This window comes from Xiphophorus couchianus, chromosome 17 (genome assembly GCF_001444195.1).
Source record: "Xiphophorus couchianus chromosome 17, X_couchianus-1.0, whole genome shotgun sequence".
NCBI lineage: Eukaryota > Metazoa > Chordata > Actinopteri > Cyprinodontiformes > Poeciliidae > Xiphophorus > Xiphophorus couchianus.
In genome coordinates this window covers 4,969,861-4,984,409 of record NC_040244.1, presented here as the reverse complement: position 1 = coordinate 4,984,409, position 14,549 = coordinate 4,969,861, and the positions used below count along the sequence as shown (strand labels likewise).

General features: G+C 39.9%; 1 protein-coding gene and 1 long non-coding RNA gene across 3 annotated transcripts in view; one reads left to right on the top strand and one right to left on the bottom strand.

Annotated features, from left to right (window-relative positions):
* LOC114160860 (uncharacterized) lies at positions 1-6,203 on the bottom strand. 2 transcript variants are annotated; one of them, XR_003598878.1, is made up of 4 exons: positions 6,070-6,203; positions 5,579-5,644; positions 3,322-3,411; positions 1-2,943 (listed from the first exon to the last, which is right to left on the bottom strand). It is a non-coding gene; the product is annotated as an uncharacterized LOC114160860 (long non-coding RNA). The 2 variants fall into 2 exon arrangements; XR_003598877.1 differs by having other exon boundaries at positions 1-3,411.
* wnt5b (wingless-type MMTV integration site family, member 5b) overlaps positions 6,111-14,549 on the top strand; it is a 73,813-nt gene continuing 65,374 nt past the window's right edge. The window contains exon 1 of the mRNA XM_028043732.1: positions 6,111-6,721. The gene's annotated coding sequence lies outside the window, so the exon portion shown is untranslated. The remainder of the gene's footprint in view (positions 6,722-14,549) is intronic.

Genomic DNA, 14,549 nt, shown 5'->3' with positions numbered 1-14,549 from the left:
TCTGTAAAAAACCAACTATACCTTTATGTGCATTAATACAGTCTTCCTTACTTCCTCTCTTAGGGGTAAAGCCAAGGAAAATCAATTAAATGTTTAATTTACAGATAACCAAAGTGGAAATAATCATTGTTTTATCTTTTATATTAGCAATCACAAAGTAACTTTTTTTTTTTTTTGTAAGGCAGCCATATTGGATTTTGAGCTCTGAGTTGGTCAGACATATCCAGCTTGTCTAGTTCTTAATAAATATAAAAGGCAGTGGCTGTAAATGAAGATGGAATAATAAAGATAATAATAAAGAAGAAGGATTACCCTCCCTCCCAATTCCCTTTTATTTCACATCAAATCAACAGCTAGATTTTCAAAACCTGAACTCAGTTTTTGTTTTTTTGTTTTTTAACAGAAAACTCATCCAAAACACATCAGAACTGGTTTTGGTATGGATAAAACATCAAGCTGCTGGAATGACCGCAACCTCAACTCTATTAGAACTTTTATGAACACCAGCACCGTATGTACCGAAGCATAATACTGTATCCTCTCCTCTGGTTTCCACTCGCCTCCTCCATTCGCTCTCTATCTCCTTCCACATGCAGACTAAACGGTGCCTGTTATCTTGTGCAAGTGGTTTATTTTCCTCCCCGCCTACTTCAGGGACACGATTGCATACCGGAGGCCTCTCTCTTTTTCTTTTCTCTTTTTTTCTTTTTTATCTGAACCTGCGTCCTTCAGAAAGGCTTCGCCTCGCAGCAGCTCTTCAGCTCACAGACACACATCGACTCCTGCTGCGCCCTCCGCCAGGACGCCGTCTGACTGTTTGGGTTTGAACCGTGCCGCTGTCCGGTTTCTGGGTGCGCAAACAGATTAATGACACAGAGACGGCCTCCACAAACACACACATTCGTAATGGATGTTTGGTAGACGCTCGCCGAACCAGAAAATGTGGTGCAACAGACCTGACTTTGACCCTCACCTGGCGCTTGACCTCCCGGCTCTGAGTTTCAGGTGAATGTGTTTCTTTCTGTTTTCTCGCACCTCTCTGAGCGCGACTTCCCGACAGTCTGTAAACGTAACACGCGTTTTTCCCGCACATATGGCAACGCTCCCCCCTGTCTGTCTGTGTGCATGCGTTCTGCAGAGACTTCTGCTTTCTCCATCTACAGTCCTAATAAAAGCCAGCGGAGTGAGGCAGAGGGGATGAACAGAGCGACCGGGAGGAGGAGGAGGAGGAAGAGATACGGCTGCATGAGTCGCTGATTTATGTGATGGAGAGAGATAGGTAGAGAAGTGGAGACACACCACACTGAGCAGCAAACATCATTTTATCATCGCCGCTGAAACTCACAACCCGCTGGATTTAACTTTGTGTTAGTCTGCAAAAAAACAAAACAAACATCTGAAGATAAATATTTGCCTACATGAAAAATGTTCTGACTTTCATCCCTGAAGCTTTTGAAAAAGACTTTTCTTTGTCATTTGGTGCCACGTTTTAATGCGTGTCTGCATTAATTTTTAACCAAAGGACTGTTTTTGTTTTTTTATTGTGAAATGTGAATTTTTTCATGTTAAAAAGAGGAATTTGAGAGCTGAGATGAAATAATCAGGTTTATTGAAGTCATTTTAACCACCTGATCCAGAGGACTGATTAAAAACATGTTAGAACAAAAGGATTACCAACAGATTCATAAATTTAACCTAGTTTGGTTTAATAATAAAATAAATAAGAGCTTATTAAGATGTTCTCTATTAAGATGCACACTTCACCAAGTTAAATATTGAGATTTCATCCTCTGGTACCAATTTATTTACTTGTAGCTTGACTTGCTGATTTAGATTTGCTTTCTAGGAATTATGAAAAATATATTTGTTTATTTAACAATTACATTGTAACAAACGTGGAGCATAACTTTATACGCCAAACAAAATTACACTTTTCCGCTTAAATGCCTTCAACAAAGAGACAAATAAGAAAATAATCCAATTTTTCAGTGTTTGACAAAATGATTATCAGTCAGAGAGGATCAGGGGAGAACTCGTGTTTTTGACGGCAGTGCTAAACATTTATGTTACATTTTTGTAACAAATGTTTACTTGATTTTCGCCCTGCGTTGCTTAAGGCAGTGAAAAGAAAATCTGCTTATGATTCAGATTTAAGAGATTTTAAAACGAACTTTTTTAAGCCGCTTTAATCAGACTGTGAATTTGATCAAATGCAACACTTTAAATGCATCGATGAACGACATCATCTGTGGTTTTAGAGCAAAAGCAAATAAGAAAATGAAAATCAGAGGAGTCTGGACTGAAATAGATCATTTTAAAGACAGAACGTGCAAGAGTATTATTTCTGCACCCAAAGAGACATTTTTTTATGCCCTAGCATTAAAATGATTTTACAAACTCATTGTGTGAAAAGTAAGAACGCCTTACGGTGTCTTTCAACGTTGCTGCTCAGTAGAATGTTTTTTGCCGATACTCCACAGGATCAACCCAGTCAAAATCCACGTCTTTAGAGGGGAGATTTTGCCTGCTGCTGTATTTTATGTTGAACTCAGATGAAACTGCTGTACAGCGTGTGGGATGTGATGCACAGAATTACTGCCAAACAGAAGTTGTGTTTGTTTTATCCTGCTGGGAGCACCATATGGGAGGAGCTTCCCGCTGCTCTGAGTTACTGCACATTGGAAACTTTGCAGTAGCTGAAACTTGGCTTTTAATTATCCAGATCCAGTAAAAAAGAAAAAAGAACTGTAACAAACCTACTTTTTTTTATATTTAGACACACAAAAACTCATGCCTTTCTTTACAGAGTCAAGATGACAACAGATATTTGTTTCCCACGTTACAGAGGCGCTCGGCGTGTCGTCGTTTCGACCTTGTCTTCTCGTATCCGGTGGACGCGTTCGCCGGTTTTCAGGTGGTTTCAATCATCACATCAAACATGGACTGAAAAGAAAAAAGAGGAAGAAGGTGATGGAGGGAAAGCAAAACAAACAACTTACAGCACAATGATTTAAAATGATGATTGATTATCACGGCCATGGTTTGGTTCGCTAATTTCTAGAGTAAGTCAATCGCTGCAGTCGTGGATGAGTGAACCAAAGAGAACGGGAAGGAGGAAGCTCTTTAAGGGGAAATAAAAACAACATCAGCGGAGTCAGGCAGCTAAATCAAGCTGTTAGCCGCCGACAGACCAAACATCCTCCAACACTGATGACATTTTCCCTTTCTGTCGTTCCAGTTCTGTCACTTTTCTGGTTTTGAACCACAAAGCGACGGAGGCCAGACGGATTCAGGCTCACTGATGTGGGCAGAGAAACTCACCTTTGAACCTTCTGCTGGCAGGTTTTCAGTCCAAGCTGTCGGAAATTTAGATTGACTTCGAATCCGGCTCATCTGGCGAGTTTTTACCTTCTGCAGACAGGGACGGATTAGGAAGCAACCGGCTTTGAGAAAGTCCAACAGAAACACAACGACCATAAAACCACGGCAGGAATAATTTGTATTTTTTCACTGAAAGGTTTCAAGTTGTCAGATGCCCTTAATGTGTTTTTTTTTTCTTCTTTTGCTTTGAATTGATATATTTCTGCTCATTTGAATCAAATTGATGTAGCATTTTGAGAAGAAAAATAGTTTCCTTTGGATGTAAACTGAATCTTATTTATTACTTTGTGTCTTTTTCTTACATTGTGTGTTTCACCAAGGACTTTGCGTACAAGTCATTTTGCATCTAGTGCCAGACGTTTTTTTTCTTCTTTTTGTGGTGTCCCTGGAAAAGACGAGTTAAAAAGCTTTAAAATAAATTAATATTTTACTGCAGTGGAATAACTTCCAACTGAGAAATTTAGAATAATCCACTGTGTGTAATTAGAGTGCAGCACTTAATCTTCCTTAACTTTTCAGGAGCTAGATGCAAACAGAAAGTGAGAGCATTGCAGCGTTTCTCTAAATCCTTCGGAGTCTTGTGTTTTTCACTGGTGCTCCTCTGCTCCCGTCACCCTCAGGACTGAGACGACGGTGGAAGAAGTTTTCTGGCTCAGAGACCGAATACCGGGGCTCATTTTCATCTTAGAGGCAGAAGAGGTTCAGATTTCAAAGCTCGTGGTATTTCTAGAGGTTCCCAGGGCTCTTTGGAGGGGAAACAGGCCCACAGCATCACAGGTCACCCACCATACTTAACAGGGCTTCCACATATCATGTCTGTTGGCTGCTAGCTCAGTCTTGGCCTCATGTTTACAATTTTTATGGTAAGGAAAACCTTATTATAGTTTTTATTCCCTGAGAAATAAAAAGTCACAGATCACTAATGAGTTCTTAGAAACTGACTATATTGAAGTAAAGTAAAACGAAAAGTGCTTCAGTTAGAGTTTGACTTTTTTTCTTCACTGACTAAACGCAGTCAGATTTATCTAAAGCTTTCAGCTTGACATTGGTTTAAGACAATAAAAGTGTGTTTTAAGGGATTTTACTGATTTTAACAGGCGTGAACAGAAGCATTTTCCTCAGTTGGCACTTTAGGTCTTGTTTTTGGTCTGTTTTCATGTCTTTCTACGTTTATTATGTATTGATTTAAAGATTTGTTTGTGTATTTTTGTTTTTAGCATCTTTAATTTTGCTTAAAAAAAGCTCTATTTGAACATGTCTCACTGTTACTCATGTACATTTTGTCTCTTTCTGGGATATAAGTGATGTTTCTTGGCTGTCAGGCCCTTTGACCTCTTCACTCTTTCCTTGCTGCTCACTTGTGTGACGCTGAAAAGAAAATGGACTTGCCTGTAAAATATGTGAGCCACATATTGTAGAGATAAAACAGTGTGACAATATAACAACAGTATGTGTCAAATAAAGAAGAAATGTTTCCATTTCTTCTGTCAGCGAGATAGGAGTTATAGAAAACGTATCATCTTAATGAATATCAAGTTCTGGTCAGTTCTGGATTATTAGAGGTTTGTTTTGGAAAAATTATACGGATGGGGAGAAAGAGCTGGACTGAGTTTGGATTCAGAAGTAGCTACAGATGCACAGATCATGGTGTTTTATTCTAGGTCTGACCTAATAGTTCAGATTTTCACTTATTCTGATTCCAGATGCTTGTATTTAAAGCTAAAGTTAACCAGTCAGGCAGACAAAGTCCTTCTGAGACAAATTATTGTGTAATACAAACACTAAATACCAAAATCAAGAGATGCACTGATTAAGCTTTCTATGGCTGATAAAGTTATTTGTTATTTTCTTTGAGGTCTGATCTGCTGATTCACAATTTTTATTCCAGTGTGCCGGACTGAAAAGACTCTGGCACATTAAAGAGAAACAAAATGTTCAAATACACCATGAGCTAAAATGCATTTATCTGTTTGGTCATACTTATGTGATTTATGACAAATAGTTATTTTGCTTCTTTATGTTTGCCTCCATTTATGGTGGCCCATAGCAGATCTCTGGAAGTTGTAAATCAGACATTAGCATATAGTATCTATCTATATTTTAATATAGTGCTTGCATGGCACTAAGCACTGTGAGGTGCCAAACCCATTGACTGTACATGAAAATAGTTGTAAAAACCTATTTGGGTTCAACTGACCAACTTTCTCCTATTCTTTGAGGCGCCCCTCGGACCACTGCCGCCCTGGGTGGAGAGCCACATCACCTGTAGCAAAAATATCAAGTAACGATTGATGGTGTAAGCCTAAAGTTTACATCAAAAATGCTTTTAAAGTAACAGTCAAAAATTTGACAAAACAAGTGCCGTCTTTACAAAACTGCAGCAGCAGCTTCCAAATATTAGCAAAAGAGTACAGTAGAGTAAAAACGCTCTCTGCAGTCGTTTCCCCGTCTCTCCCTCCCAAAAATAAGCAAACGTATTTCACGACTATACACTTCCGGTCTGTACAGTAAGACTTGATTAACTGTAATCCTGCTGCAGCTGCGCAGCATCTCACAGGTGAGTCTCATTAAGCGGCTCGCCAGCAGCTGACTGTAGGATATTTTCTTAGCGGTCGTTTCTTTATTAGGAGAAATTTGATAACTTAAAAACGTTCCGGTCTCCTCCTCCTCCTCTGCATCCTTATTTACCACGTTCCCTGGTGTCTCTCTGGACAGACTGGGAGCAGAGGACAGCTGTGGAGGAAAGTCCACGCTAGAGCTCGGTGGTTTCTCTCCACTCCCTCTTCTGTGTCTGCAGCTCCAACTTCTCGCTCTGTTTTCGTGCGCGTAAAAACTTTGGCGAGCCGCGGTCTCCTCCTCTCCTCCGCGCGTAGTTCTCTGGGAAGTGCTTTGAAAACTTGTGGAGAAATCTCACTTCACTTCTCCCACCTGTTGCTGAAACGGACGGAGCAGAGAACAGGACTCTATCCCTCCGGGACAAGTTGGGGACTGACCCGGACCAGGGTCCACGGTTCACGCAACAGCAGCAGCAGCTGCCGCCTGGACACCCCCACCGCCTCCTGCACCGCCTCATAAAAACGGCCGCCTTTGTGACCAAGAGGAGGACTTTAGACATCGAGGAGTGAAAGGAAAGGAAGGAAGGGGTCCAGAAAGTGACACTTGAAGGAATCTGTGTGCGTCTAGTTAAAAAAAAAAAACAGCCTGAAAAACATCGCTGAGTGTGAAGTTTCCAACCGGACAGACAGACTTCAACACCTCGGATGGTGGAAGGAGATTTTTTTTTTTTCCCTCAGCAGTTGAGCAGCAATTCTTCTCCAGAGAAGAAGAAGAAGAAGAGAAGGTAGGAAGTGTCTGTTTGCCTTGTTTTATTAATAATGTTTGAGGAAACTCGTTTAGAACTTTGGCTCGTTTCTATTTTGCTTCACACTTCCCCAACTTTTCCTGATGTTTGTTCTAAAGCTGATTGTCCAGAGACCAGGGGCGAGTCTAGAAAACTTTCAAACGGGCGGCCTGGTGCTGGTGTTGGGGGGCCGGGTGGGCGCTGGTGGGCTTAGGGGATACTCTGAATGACAAAAAAAAAAACCCAACAACTTTTGTTTCAGGGATTCCAACAGTCAGTTGGTGCTTTTTATAGTTGCTCACCACCCAGGGCATTGTCGTTTTAGGGGGCGGTACAAACACTGAGTTCACCATACTGACGTTCTGAAATAAGCTCTCGCCTCCAATTGGAACTGCTTTTCTTCAGTTTGTTACATTTTGCCTGAAATAAAGTTTAAAAACATAAATGTAGGTCATGATGTCATTCACCAATTAGCATATGGACTATGTCGGGATGCAGTGTTTGCAACCTGCAGGCTTATTTACATTTGTTCAGTTATCCTCTGTTCTTTCCAGATGTCAATATCTAAAACTGATGTCGTTTGTCAGAAAACAAAGTCTAAAATTTTGACTAGTAACTGCTGACACTATGTGGCCACTTGTTGCTTGTCTTCAGTGTTTTTATTTTTTTTTTGTGGTTTGAACTGACAAAATAATCTCTCACGTATTGACAGCAACATGCCAGCAGAATTTATCTGAAATTCTGAATAAAAATGAGCCCTGCAGTTTCCTCAGCTTCCATCTGCTGAAGCCGAACTCAGTTTAATCTGCTGCTTGTGTTTAGAGCATGACCCTTCAAATTGTTTAGTTTCTGTTGTCCTTTCTGTACTGGTTTTTTACTGTTCATGGACACTCTGCAGTTACAAGTGAATTTTTATTGAAATGTAGCTCACAGTAAGCCAAGAATTTTTTTTTTTTTTTTTTGCAGATTGTAGTGGTTGGTGCCTTGATTGTATAAGGTTGAAGTTTTGTTCCTAATTGTTAAATTAGGAGCTGCATATGAGGTAGTGGTGCTACGATACAAGTCAAATGAAGAGGATGATTTTTAAAACAAAGGAGGAAAAATGAGTCTGATGTAGCAAACGATGCAGAAGTGGAGAGTTTTTATTTTATTTTGTTTTACAGCATTATTAATTAGTTGACTTGCCTTGTCCACTTGGAGAAACCTTTTGGAAAAGAAAAGTTAGTGGCACTTAGAGAAGAACTGTTTATAGAGCTCGTTAAGCAGGTGAAATAATTAATGCTCAAAGTTGTCTTCCTTTTCTTAAATCCACAGACGTATGTGAGAATGCCCCGGTTGGTGGCACCACCGCCTCAGAGCTCAACAAGTTAAACTCTGTAGGAATTTTTCAATGTAAATGATGGGTTTGAACTTGAGCGCCGACTGCATGAGTTATTCAACATGCAGTCAAGGTGAAAAAGGCTTCTGACTTTATTTTATCTAAATTTATAGAAATTGATGTCCAACCCTAATGTTTTCATTGTCACGGTCTCATTCCATATGACTTTGGCTACCCTTGACAGTGGTGAAAGGCAGCCTATCTGTGTGCGTTGGTGTGTGTGTGTGTGTGTGTGTGTGTCTGCCAACCCCATCGACCTAAATGAAGGCAGCTCTCCCGCTCTGCGGTGCAGACCAGGACTATTTTGGTCGAAATCTTGCACAAATGTTTCTCTCAGTATAGAGAAATTGCTCTGCCTTCATCTGGGCCGTGCAGGGACTTGTTTGAAATCCAAGTCTGACTAACTGCAGCTCTGAGGGAACTCTGGACCGAGTTCACCATTCTGACAGCTATCATAAAACACACAAGTGTCTGCAGTGACTCACTTTGTGTGAAAAGCTTTCATATAACAAATGATATAACGCGTTGATTTACTGCTACGCATATGCATTTGTGATATATAAGTATAAATAGTACTTTTGCAGCTGTAGATGAGCAAGAACATGGCTGGGAACTAGAGTGAAGCGTCAATATTTTCTACGATTTTTTTAAAACTAAAACAATTCCTAAAGATTTTTGTATGAAAAGTTTGATCTAAATTTTCAAACCAAGAGGTCGGTAATATGGCAAAAGTTATGATTTTCTTTTCTATTCAAAAATAATCAAGATTTAATCATAATTTTTATATATGAGAACATACCCATGACATAGCCAAAACGGCTTTTAACCATTTGTGCCATTTTATTAAATGTGTCAAGAGACGAGTTGAGAATAATTACAACAGAAACCAAAAATTGTGGAATGAAGTGAGACAAAAACGACCACAGTTTGATTAAATGTAGCAAAAAAGCATGAAGCTTTCAAATGAAGGTACAAAATGAACAAAAATGCATATTACTGTATTCAGAAGGTTGAAAACTGTGAAGAAACTCTTGTACAAAATTAGAATTTAACAAATTCATAATTACATATGTAGAATTGATCTTAGTGACCAAAAATAGGGCGACTAAGCAAACGTCACCGTCGTATCTGTTGAGCCTTAATCACATTAATCAAAATTGGCCACTGATAATTTTGCATTTCAGTTATTTCTATTCTTTTGACATTCTCATGAACTCTTCATCTTCATTCTTGGATTTTATGCTCAGTTTTGCCCCAAATCCTTCTCACTCCAAGTTTTTATGAACCATCTAAACATAAGAAGCCTGTTGTAAAAGTAGATAATCGAATGTCTGAGGGATTAAAGCTTCTCTGTGAAACATTCTGCTCATTCTGTCAACAAATAGTTTATTTTGAATGGTGAAATTGCTCTGTGTGAGTATAAAGATGAGCAACAAATACATTTTATTGGATGGAATTCGTTCAACCGTCTTGTTTTATATGTTGTGAATCAGAGACGGATTCATGCGAAATGCAGCAGAAAAAGCGACTTTTCCCCCCCATCTGCCTGAAGCTTGTAAAACCGAAGCGTCCGATTTGTTTTCAACATGCATCGGCTGCAAAAGGACCCGAGAGGAAGTCGGGGTCGTCTCTGGTCGGCCTCGTGGATTTCAGGGTTTCAGAGTCTGATATCTTCATAAATCCCCGAGCCAGCTGACAACGGGGCTGATAAGCCCTGCAAAGAGGAGAGGAAGTACATGTCTGTGGGCGCGTTGTGTGCTGCGGCTCACTGTAACGTTAGATGTGTAGATAGGGGTGGCAAAAAGTGTTGCTGTCAACAACTTAGCCATTAGAGAGAGATAATCTCTCCTCAGTCCAACGTCTGCTCCTCCTTCCTTCTTTTCATGGTGCATTTTTATTTATGCTGTTTGGGATTTCTTTTACACAGTTCAAGATGAATGCATTGGTCTCCTGGCCCGTTCAGCAGGAGGCCATGAAACCTGGACGTCTTTTCCTCAAGTGAAGCTACCTGAGCGTCTCGTCCCCACAGGACGGCATCGTTAAGGAATGTCAGCTAGTCCGTTTGTCTCCTGTCCAGACATTTGAGAAGATGGCCTTTCTCAAGGTTACGCTATGGTTGTATCTGTAGGACACAATCACAAAAATGCTGGGATTTTTATGTCTTTTACATAAAAACCCCTCAGGAAACAGGATGTGTCAGGCAGGTGTGTGTCTGTGAGCTCTAATGACCAGGTTGGACTCCCAGATGGTGGTCTGTGTGAAGAGGATGGTCTCTTCAGATGAAGAGCAGGTATTTAAAACTCTTTAATCTGATTGGCTGGCTTGCGAGTGCTTATCCACTGTGGATAATGATTACTTATCAGAGAAAGAAATCTTGTCCACTTTATGATGACTGCGTTGCTATAATTTCATTATCTTTTTTATTTATTTATAATTCTTCAGACTTTGTATTGATGACAAGGTGAAAACTGGTGGAAAATACAGTGTAGATGAGGTAAATACCTTTAGAAATAATCAGAACTACTGCATAATGACAGATGCAGGTATAGTCCATAAATCCTTAGTAAAAGCGTAATAAAACAGGAACATCCAACCCACATGCTTCTCCTGCAGGGACCCCGAATCTTCAGCTGTTCTTCACGTCTGTCTTTCTGCTTCTCATTTGTCCTTGAAGCTGAGTTTTCTCCATTATGAGATTTAATAGATTTTGTATCTAATTTTTAGATTTATTGATCCATTTTCCTTTCTGAAAGCAAAGTGTTTCCATTAAAAACATTTTGAGGTTGTAAAAGTTACTTTATTACATGGGGCCTTGTAAAAAACATTCAAACTATTTTACACTTTGTCCCATTACTTTATGATTTATGTGGAACTGAAGGACAACGATGCATGATTTCACAAAAAGACTAAAAATATAAGGCTGAAAAAATGAATTTTTATCAAAATTATCTACTAATATCCTTAAAATCTGTCATTAATCAGAGAAAACAGCGGTTGATGGTAACTCTGAAGGAGCCACAGAGATGCAGCTGCATTTGGTGAAAAGGACAGCTATTAGTCATACACTCCACATATTTAGTTTTCATGGCAGAGTGTCATTAAGTAATTGCTGAGAGAAAGCCATAACAAGATTTGTTTCCAGTTTGCTTTAAGCTATTGAGAGGACACAGCAAATATGTGGAAGAAGATGCTCTAGTCTGATTTACTAAAATGTAGAGGAAACCTAACCTTGTATATAACCCTGACCGCAGCATCCCTACTAAATCAGAGTTCAAATTCAAACTAACGTAGTTTCACTGGACAAGCAGAGATATATGGGAAAATCAGCAAACTGCGAATGCCAAATTAAACAGGATTGTCTTGACCTAGATTAAAAGTTTTTCGTTTTAATGTAGAAAAATACGAGTTGACGAGTGTCAAGCAGTGCACTAGCAAGGTTGGCTGCTTTGTTTCCCATATTTTTGTCAGATTTGAAACAATGAAACACACAGTCAGCAAAATGAATGCAAGAAGCTAAAAACTCAGGATAAAATGTCTCGTGCTTCTCGTTCCTGAAAACTTTCAGATTGTTCAGAGCATTTTTGTTGCTTTTCCTCTAAAAAAAACCACCAACTTGTAGATGAGAATTGAACCACAACAGCAGCTCCGTTTGACCATAAATGACCCAACTCTGAATAAAGAAAAAGTAGCGAGGTTTCGGTATCACAGGACATTTTCCATTCGTAGAGGAACTCTGGCTACAATTTAACTTGGAGCACAAACATACAGCTGTGTCATTTCCATAAACATTGGGTGTTTTGCAGATGGTAATTGTTTGTCCTTTCCTCCTCCTCAGAATCATTAAAATATCTCTGCTGCGCTCTGTTGCAATATAAAATAAGCTGATGCCTGAACTCAGAAGCATCAGTCTGCTGTGAGTCTCTGTGTGTGCTGACGGTACGCTGTGGTCATGTGGTCATCATTATGGTCAAACTCAGTGTATTTCTGCATGTATCTGAGTGCTCAGATTCTGACGGCTTGACCACCAAGCATGTGTTTGTCAGCGTGTGTGTGTGAGCACGTGTTGGAAGGGTGGCGGCAGCGGTTAGCAGCTATATCCTACCAGCTTCCTGGGCTAATAGTAAAAGCGGTTTATTGGACACTTTATAGCCCCTGAAACCGTTTTATAAATCCGGCGGCTGGTGTGAGGGGGACAGTCACAGACCAGCGAGCCACAAGGCAGGTCAGTATGAAAACTCCTGCATCCCTGACTCAAAGGAGGAGAAAAATGCTTCTTCTCAGCGCTGATGTTTTTCCGGAATTGCATCTTCATGGCTGGGGAACTTTTAGGAATTTAAACAGTGTGACAGGCAGCACAAACTGGGCCAGTTACAGTAAATCTATCGTCTAAACATCTCATAACACAGAAAGCCTTTCTCTGCTGCTACAGCCTCTTTACTTTCGCTCATTTTCCTGTCTGCTGCCCTGATCCAGAGCTGATAAAACTATCAACAGCACACCTGCAGCGGGGTTAAATGTCATCTGTGAGGACGGTATGGACTGTTAACTCCAACAGAAATTATAATGATTTTTGGAGCAGGCTCACTACAATAAACTTTCACTACTGACTTTTAAATGTCAGACGTTTTTTGCTGTTATAACCTCTTCTTTTTTTCAGTTGATTTATTTGCACGACTCATTAAGAGTACATCTCTGTCAGTTATTACAAAAAACAACTTTAAGCTGTGCACTTTTAATCTCTGCATTTTCTAAATATTTCTCTTGGGCAGATTTAGGCAGATGGATTGAAATTCTGCTTCACAGGTTTAACCGTTTACATTGAAGCTTAAAACATACCTATGCTGAGCTTTTTCAAGCTGAAAGAAGGATTTTAAATCCTACTGGAAAGTATTCTTGTTCTGCACTGTAATTATGATCAATATTTTGTCATGGCTACTTTTGCGTGGATTACTGGATTACTGCAGCAGGACATAAAGAAGTCCAGGTTACTTTCGTAGAGGCCTTCAGCTCATTTGACTCTAGTTTTCCTAATCTTCCTCTAAACGCTCCTTGTCGGTTGTTTTCAAAGTGTAGGAGAGCCGCCTCCCCTCTCAGAGAGCAAATAGACAGCTTTGACCCCTGACCTGTCTAACTATATTATTACCCTAAACTGTTTGCTGTTGCTGTATTTGATGTCCCGTTCATACTGGTGGAGTTGATCTGCTTTGATTTGAACCACTTTCTGCAGTTCGTTTATCCTCCTGTACATAAAGTCTCAGGGTTTAGTAGTAACTATGTGGCAGTGCATCATGTTCAGATCCAGCCCATTAATTTCCCAACTTTAAATCATTATACTTCCTTCTTCTTATTTTGCTTGGCCTATAGTCTCCATTCTGGCTGTAGCTTTAGGTGCTAAAAATCTATCAATTTTGTCTCTGACACAGACTTGGTGAAGTATCTACATCATTACAGTTACTTTTCCTGGTTTATTTTTTTCCCCCATGTTGCACCCATCCATTAAGGGCTCTGGCGCCCCCTAGGGAGACATGCCTCAAACATTGCAAAGCAATGCTCCATAGAGCCTCTATTGGATTAAAATCAGGAAAATGTGCTAGCCTAATGTTACCCTGGTCAGTTAAAGCGTATATTGGTGCCTGTGGCAGTGCTGGCAGGTGCCAAGTCCTCTTGGAAAATAAAATCAGCATCTCTGTAAATCGTGTGAGCAGGGAGAAGCATGAAGCGTTCTAAAACATCCTGGTAGCTGGCTGTGTTCACCTTTGACTCACTGGACCAATAGCAGATGAAGTGGCTCAATGCTTACAATATCCCTGTTGTTTAGCCACTTCTTCCTTAGTTCTTCCTTCCACTCAACTTTCCAATACGGTGCGTGGATGCAACAAGCAGCTTCTTTCAAATAGCTTTTTGTAGCTTGCCTCAAAGTCAGCAGTGTTTCCCATGTTCTGTTTCTGAGAAACTGAGTTTTGACTTTAACTTGCTATGAGGAATAATCTTCAAAAACAACAGAAATGCGAGTATTTGCTGGTCCAGCTACGTTGCGTCCCAAGGGATAAAAAAACAAAACCTTGACAAATTGGGGGAAAATTTAATTTTGAAGCTTTAATAAAATACCTGATTATTTCTGACTGAATATGTTTTCAGGCAATAACTTACAAAATTCTTTTCAAATACTTAGTTTTACAAGTAGATACCCACAAGACGCATAAAATTACTCATTTTAGACGCATTTAGCTACTGACCATGTTCTTTTCTTACTTTTGGGTTTGAACATTCAGTCATAAAGAAGTGTATGGCCTGTGGATTGTGGTCTGGCTGCTCGCTTTTCAGATGACATAAACCGAGTTGGCTTTAAAGACGCAGTATTGCATATAACTGTCATGCTGGTACATTTGTTGATCAGGATAAGCCATCGATGACCCTGTTTTCCTGCCAGCAGTTAGACTCATTCCCAGC